The sequence below is a fragment of the Aedes aegypti genome, chromosome 3, assembly GCF_002204515.2.
Source record: "Aedes aegypti strain LVP_AGWG chromosome 3, AaegL5.0 Primary Assembly, whole genome shotgun sequence".
NCBI lineage: Eukaryota > Metazoa > Arthropoda > Insecta > Diptera > Culicidae > Aedes > Aedes aegypti.
Genome location: NC_035109.1, coordinates 78,183,422 through 78,190,488, shown reverse-complemented (window position 1 = coordinate 78,190,488; position 7,067 = coordinate 78,183,422). Strand labels below are relative to the sequence as shown.

At 38.3% G+C, this 7,067-nt stretch overlaps 1 non-coding gene across 1 annotated transcript; it reads right to left on the bottom strand.

The window, feature by feature from the left end:
- Positions 1-6,242: 6,242 nt before the first annotated feature.
- Trnas-uga lies at positions 6,243-6,324 on the bottom strand. The gene has a single exon. It is a non-coding gene; the product is annotated as a tRNA-Ser (tRNA).
- Positions 6,325-7,067: the final 743 nt, after the last annotated feature.

Here is a 7,067-nt window from a genome sequence, read left to right as displayed (position 1 = left end):
TTATCTGTAAATATAAGTATATGGCTAGATACGAACTCTTGCCCAACCGGTGGGGCAGAGATTCGTTTAAAATAAACGGTTTCAAAACTGTTGTAACTAAAAATGAGTAAATATTTTGATATAAGTTTGTTCAGCAAAATTATAGCCAATATGTTAGAGGTTCACTGTGTGGTATATATTTCTTTTCAATGGCTGTTGTTTTTTATGGAAATTTTGATTTAACCACTAAGGTTGAACTTTTTCTCCACCTTACTTTATTATTAGAGACAACAAGCAAACTCCTGTTTCTTACACGGTAAGTAATTCTTAACCTTTCCAATGGATCCATCATTGACATGAGTTGACTGAATTGCACCATTGATTGTCAGAAGCACATAATAAATATTTCTCCCTTTCTCCTGTTATCTTGTCCCGTATTATGAGGCTTCTGCATCATTAACCCTTTGGGGCCGGCGCGGTCATATACATATGACCGCAGTACAAAAAAGGCTGTAAAAAAAGAACCAATGGACAAATGTATATACTGTCTTCGGCAAAGTTGTCCCAAATATACTCTTTTATCAGAGAAAAATATGAAGCATATGCCTTTATGACCTAATTGACAACCTGGAACATCCTGAACATCCTGAAGTTTGGAAAATTGAACTATAAGTACATACGAAGCGTGAAATGCCAGTAGTATTTCTTGCTAAACTGGGTGAAGTTATATAATCTACCATGTTCACTGAACTTTCGCACGTATCAATAAGATGTTTTAAAGAACGTTTGGAGTATTCCGGGCCCTCCAATTAACCCTGGAGTTCAGAACTTCAGGGCTACACTTATTCCAGAAACTTATCTCGCTATACTGAGTGAATTTATAAAATCTTTGCTGTTCACTAAACCTTCTCATGCATCAATAGGCTGTTTCAAGGAACGTTTGGGATATTATAGGTGCTCCAAATTACCCTGGAGTTCAGAACTTCAGGTCTACACTTATTCCAGTAATTTTTCTTGCTAAACTGAGTAAAGATATATAACTTACCAAGTTTACTGAACCTTGTCACGGATCAATAGGCTAATTCAAGGAACGTTTGGGGTATTCTAGGCCCTCCAAATTACCCTAGTGTTCGTAACTTCAGGTTTACATTTGTTTCAGTAATTTATCTCACTAAACTGAGTGAAGTTATATAATCAAACATGCTCACTAAACCATCTCATGGATCAAAAAGATATTTCAAGGAACGTTTGGAGCATTCCAGGCCCTCCAAATTACCCTGGAGTTCCGAACTACAGGTCTTCCCTTGTTCCAGTAATTTTTCTTTCTAAATTGAGTGAAGTTATATAATCTACTATGTTGACTGAACCTTCTCATGGATTAATATGCTATTTCAAGGAACGATTGAGGTATTGCAGATCCTTCAAAATTTCCCCAGGACTTCAGAACTTCAGGTCTACTATTTTTCCAGTAATATTTCCTTCTAAACTGAGTGAAGTTATATAATCTACCATGTTTACTGAACCTTCACACAGACCAATTGGCTATTTCAAGGAACGTTGGTGATATTCCAGGCCCTCCAATTTACCCTAGAGTTCAGAACTTCAGGTCTACCCTTGTTCCAGTAACTTTTCTCGCTAAAATGATCAAAGTTTTCCCTTTGGGGCCGGCACGGTCATTTATGACCGCAGTCGGAAAATGGCTGTATAAAAAGAACCAATGAATAAAATTTACTGTCTTCGGAAAAGTCCTTGCAAATATACTTCCCTGTCAGGGAAAAATTTTAGGTGTATGCTTTAATGTCCTACTTGGCAACCTAGAACATCCTGAATATGCAGAAGTCTGACAAATAGAATAATTAGTATAAAAGTAGCTTAAAATGCCTTTTGTAAATACAATTGATGTTCGTACTTGGTAATACATACCTATTATGTCAAGAAAAACGCTGCTTCACATGCCTTTTCATGTCCTGGGATATTCTACGACGTTCAGACTATCCCGAAGCTCAATTCTCGAAATTTACAGCAGTTGTTGCTTGCGCTAGAAATAATCAGCGATGCCAGATTTCTTTGGAAATCATTCCGTAGACGAAAAGTGATTAGCGGGGGGAGAGATCCCCGGCATTGCAATTCCGTAGATTTCCGTTGGAAAAATCCGTAAATTACCGTAGAATAATGAGAATTTCCGTAGCTTTCTGTAGAAAATATACATTTTCCGTAGAATTATCTTACGGATCCGTAGAAAGTGCTCAATTCGGTAGATCTACGGAAATTTCCGTAGATCTGGCAACGCTGCAAATAATAATATTTTCAACTCAAACGGAATCTATTGACCCCTGAGAATCTCAAAAGCTTTTCCAAACTATCCTGGAGCTCAGAATTTTAAATCTGCCCTTGTGGCAGTGTTTTTTTTTTCGCTAAATAGAGTTCAGTTATATAATCTACCAGGTTATATAAGGCCCCCATAGCCGAAGCTGTAAAGACGCGGATATTCATCATGACCATGCTGATGGTTCCGGGTTTGATTCCCGGTCGGTCCAGGGTCTTTTCGTAATGAAAATATTCTTGACTGCCTTGGGCATTGACTAAAGGGTGTCCACGATGAAATTGCCACACACAAAATTGATTCGCAAAATTCGAGTTTTCATCTGATTGCCATCAAAACTTCAGGGATTGAGAAATAACTATTAAACTTCATTTTACCATTTTACTCGTATTTTATTTACAGGTCAAACGTAAATGCCTGCACCTTGGCCTCAACCCCGGCCATGAGATTCTGCACAATCTGTGAATCAACCGTTTTTTGCATGTAAACCCATGCTTTCATCGACAACGAAACATATGTGAAGGCCGACTTGAAACAGATCCCCGGCAACCTGTTTTTCACGGCCAAGGATAAGTTCAGCGTTCCGGAGCATGTCCGCACTCAGAAGAGGTCCAAATTTGCGAAGAAATTCCTGGTTTGGCAACTAACACTAAGTTGAGAAGCCAGCTTCCTCCTAGTAGGAAGATATGCCAAGAAAACAGAAGAAGATTCGTCGACAAACACATATATTCAAAACGTGTTTCTACTCGTTTACGCATTTAGACTCTACTGACGTTTTCACAAATTGTTCTCAAACAAAAGGTGAAAAGCAGGGGGGTTGAAAATAGTATATTTTTACGTGACATAATTTATGGATGCTTCCCAATAGATGTCGCTAATTATGACTAGAAACTTTGTCGAATACACCATGTTTCGGAAGTGCTTCGCTTCGTAATTATTAATTTATTACCACTAAATCCTGACTCTCATCGCGTTGTAGATCTTATGTACTGAACATCCCTACAAGTTAGATAATCTAGAACATTCGAAATGATCTGATAATATTTGCTGAACACTCAGAAGGTTCAGAATATACGGTAGATTACAGTTCATCACCTTGTATGATGAACAAGGTTGTTATTACAAGCATAGACTTCAAGTTATGAACTCAAGAGCAGTTTGGAAGACCTAGCACCTCCCAAAAAAATATTTGTCATCATTTCTTGTTATGTTTAGCATTTTGAGCACCAAAACTATTCAAAGGCGTTCAAAAAACTGTATAATAGTTCTTGGAAAAAATCAGGCCTCAAAGGGTTAAGAAGGATTTAACGTAAGTGACTCAATAGTGAAAAAGAGCAGAAATTCAAAACAAAAACATTTTAGATTTGTAAAGCTTAAAAACGAAAGTGTTTTACATTCAATTTACATCACTTGTCATTATTTCAATACAAAAGGATAACGTTAATGGGAGGTGATATTGCATCACAATTGAGACGTGGATGATGCGCATTAGACTGGCTCAGCTTATTATCGAAAAAAAAAAGTTGTATAATTCCTCGGGTCAATCTTTTTTATATTTCTGTAATCCTGAAGAATGGTTTCGGTCATATTCGAAATTGGCCACCTCGAACCTGCTTTACAGAGGTCATGGCAGCCAGTGGTTGTGGAAATGCATCCGAAGGCATGACCTTCGAAAATCTTGAAGTTTAATTCCCATATTGATATGGTCTCGGACATATTCCTAATTGACTACTTCCTCCAGGGCACCTGGAACCTACTATAGAGTGCAGCTAATGGTTCTGGATATGCTCCTGAAAGCATAATCTTGAAGATTCGATGCCCAGTTGGATATGGTTTCAGATAATATAAACGCACACTCCGAAAAAATCATGTGATTTTACGTTTTTCGGATGCACATAAAAGAAGCGAGCTGAATCACGTAAATTTATGTCAGTTTCAAATACCATAGCGACCGATTTGGGAAGAGCCGATCATAGTGACATCCTTTTCGTGTCCTTTAACATGTAAAATTACCTATTTTGTTCAATACATCTTCAAGGACACATTTTTGTGTCGTTTTATCATTTAAATCCAGTCATACTATAAATTACGTCCACAGTAATTTCCATTATTTTTAAGAGTGCGTGATTGGAAATAAAAACATTATTGAACATTTTTTCAAGAAACTGTTTACGGAAATGGCCATACTTCGGAAGCGTCCGGTGGCATTCAACTTTCAAATCGATCTGATATCTTGGAAAATTGTTAACATCTACACAACTTCAGACCGCACTGAATCACAAGCAACAGAACAACTCCGGTGTACGGTGAACAATATGCACGGCCAAGCATATTATTGTAACTAAGCCAAATTTTCCATCGAATGCTTCTGGATACATCCAATTTCATCCATTTTTCAATGAGTTATAAACATTTACATTTAGGCAAAAATTTGCCTATCTTCTAGTCATTTTGACTATCTCCTGTATCACTTTTCTAAGCTACAAAGGTCACATTGATTATGAGGTCATGGATGGACAGAAAAATGAAAGCAACTATGATATGCATACTGTTGCTCGCTTCAGGTTGATTTGAATCGTTGTGTTGGGGATTCCTCAAGTGTTCACGTTTACGTGATTGGCATCTAACTGTAAGCTTCTTAGTCCTCTGACTGCGAATCCAAATGCAGTTCAAGTGTGCCAATCGTAAGACACTTTTAAATCTGCGTTGGGTCGTTACTTAACGACTCTATACGCACCGTAATAGCTGTACTGCTCTAATGAAATCTTTCGAAACATCAATGGAAGAACATCCAAGGGATCAGCATTGCAATGCCACACCACAGTTGTTGTACGAAGAGGCACAATTCCTATATACCCCGCCATGTCTAAGTACAAAAATGTTATATAGGCTGTTGTGTTGTGTGTGCATTCGACGATTGCGTGTCTCTCGGGTGGTGTTTTACGGTCTGCTCTGCTCTGTGGCAAGAAAACAAAAACAGAAACAGATTCCACAAAGGTCGTCCGCCATCCAGCCAGCAGCAGCCAGTCGTCGTAGTTTGAGCGTAATAAAGTGTGAAGTGAATATAGTAGACCAGTCGTTCCCAATCTTTTCGAAGCTACCTATTATTTCAAAGGTCTACACAGGGCAAGGAATCCCTGAAAATGATCGTACTTGAGATCAAAATTTATGGAAACGAAAAATTTGATATTCAATGTGGCTCTAAAGAAGAGCATGTTCACATGATCGAAACTACTACGAAATTGTAGCCTACAATCTTCAAAGATATCATAAAAAACTTCAACACAGATCTAGCAAAAGACATTCAACAGCAAAAATACTAACAAGGAAGTTGTATAGAAGTTGATAGGCACACCCAAAGATTACGTCTTAAATCCAGTATTCATCATGTAACAAATCTACCATGATCGTATTGAGAAATTCACAGAAAATCGACCCCCAGGGATCCGCGGACCACCGGTTGGGAAACCACGTAGCAAACAGAGCCGAGTGGAGGCATAATAATCAAGGCAACCAGTTTTGCTGCGTTCCGAGCCGCAGCCGAAGCCGAGAGAACCTCCGAAGCCAAACACTCGCGCTTGCACACACAATTGCAGAAAAGACGGATGTTTGAGAGCCCATTTGCGCAGACTGGAAGTTTCGAATGGCCTTCTCTTCCTTAGCTTTGCGCTCGCTGATAATTGGAGTCGAATTGATTGAAGCTCTAGATTTGTGCGGTGATCGATTGAACTGGAATTAATGAGTACCAACCCTAACCCTCGGTTTGATCCGCTGAGCTGAGACCATTCGGTGGATGCGGAGAGGGCTGCGAAAGTGCAAGCCACTAGCTAGACCTTGAAAACTCAAAATTAACCACAAGCAAACAACGACGCATAGCGCTCCCCAATTGATTGCACTGAGGAAAGGAACTTACTGAACAGATGACTATAAAAAACAAGTTCGCTGTAGACAGGATTCGAACCTGTGCGGGTAGAACCCAATGGATTTCAAGTCCATCTCCTTAACCGCTCGGACACCACAGCTCGGTGAAATTTCCTGTTCCGCTTAACCCTCTCTTTCCCGTGGTAGCTCCAGAGCTCCATTGATTTCCGACGAACGCAAGGCAAATCGATCAAATGAATAACTAACTACCTATTATATATATAATATACATTATTATCAGAGTAAGATTATATATATGTACATTGGATCAATCTAATAGTCAATTCATTGTTTCAATAGTGAAACTATTGATGACAAATCAATTTACTTTTGAAAAACAACTTCAATTTTATCGGTTCAAGATTTCGAAAAATTTAGCCCTTTTGTAGCATTGTTCGTTTCAGCACCCAGACAACCAGAAGTCGCATAACAGTTTACAAACAAAGTGATTAATTTATACAAATTGCATCACACCTGTGCTAATTGGTGTATGAAATCGTTTGATCGATGAGTTACCTCGCATAGAACGTTATGTTATGAGTTCGCGTTTATGATGGTTGATTCCCTAAACTACTTTTTAAGACTTATTAACGCCAGTTCAATATACTTATTATTGTAACTGTGATCTGCGTCACAATTTTTTGATGTTACAATTTAAAAATCTATAGACAGTGTCATAGCATACGGTTGGCAAGGTCGGCCCTCAGCCATGAGAGTGACACATTTGACAAATTTTTGAAAGAGTCGAGAGTAAAAATAATTAAACTCCTTCTTACGGGTTGTCCAAAATCTGAATTATTCATTTTTTTTAATTTGATTATAATCTCTTCTTTCACTACACTTA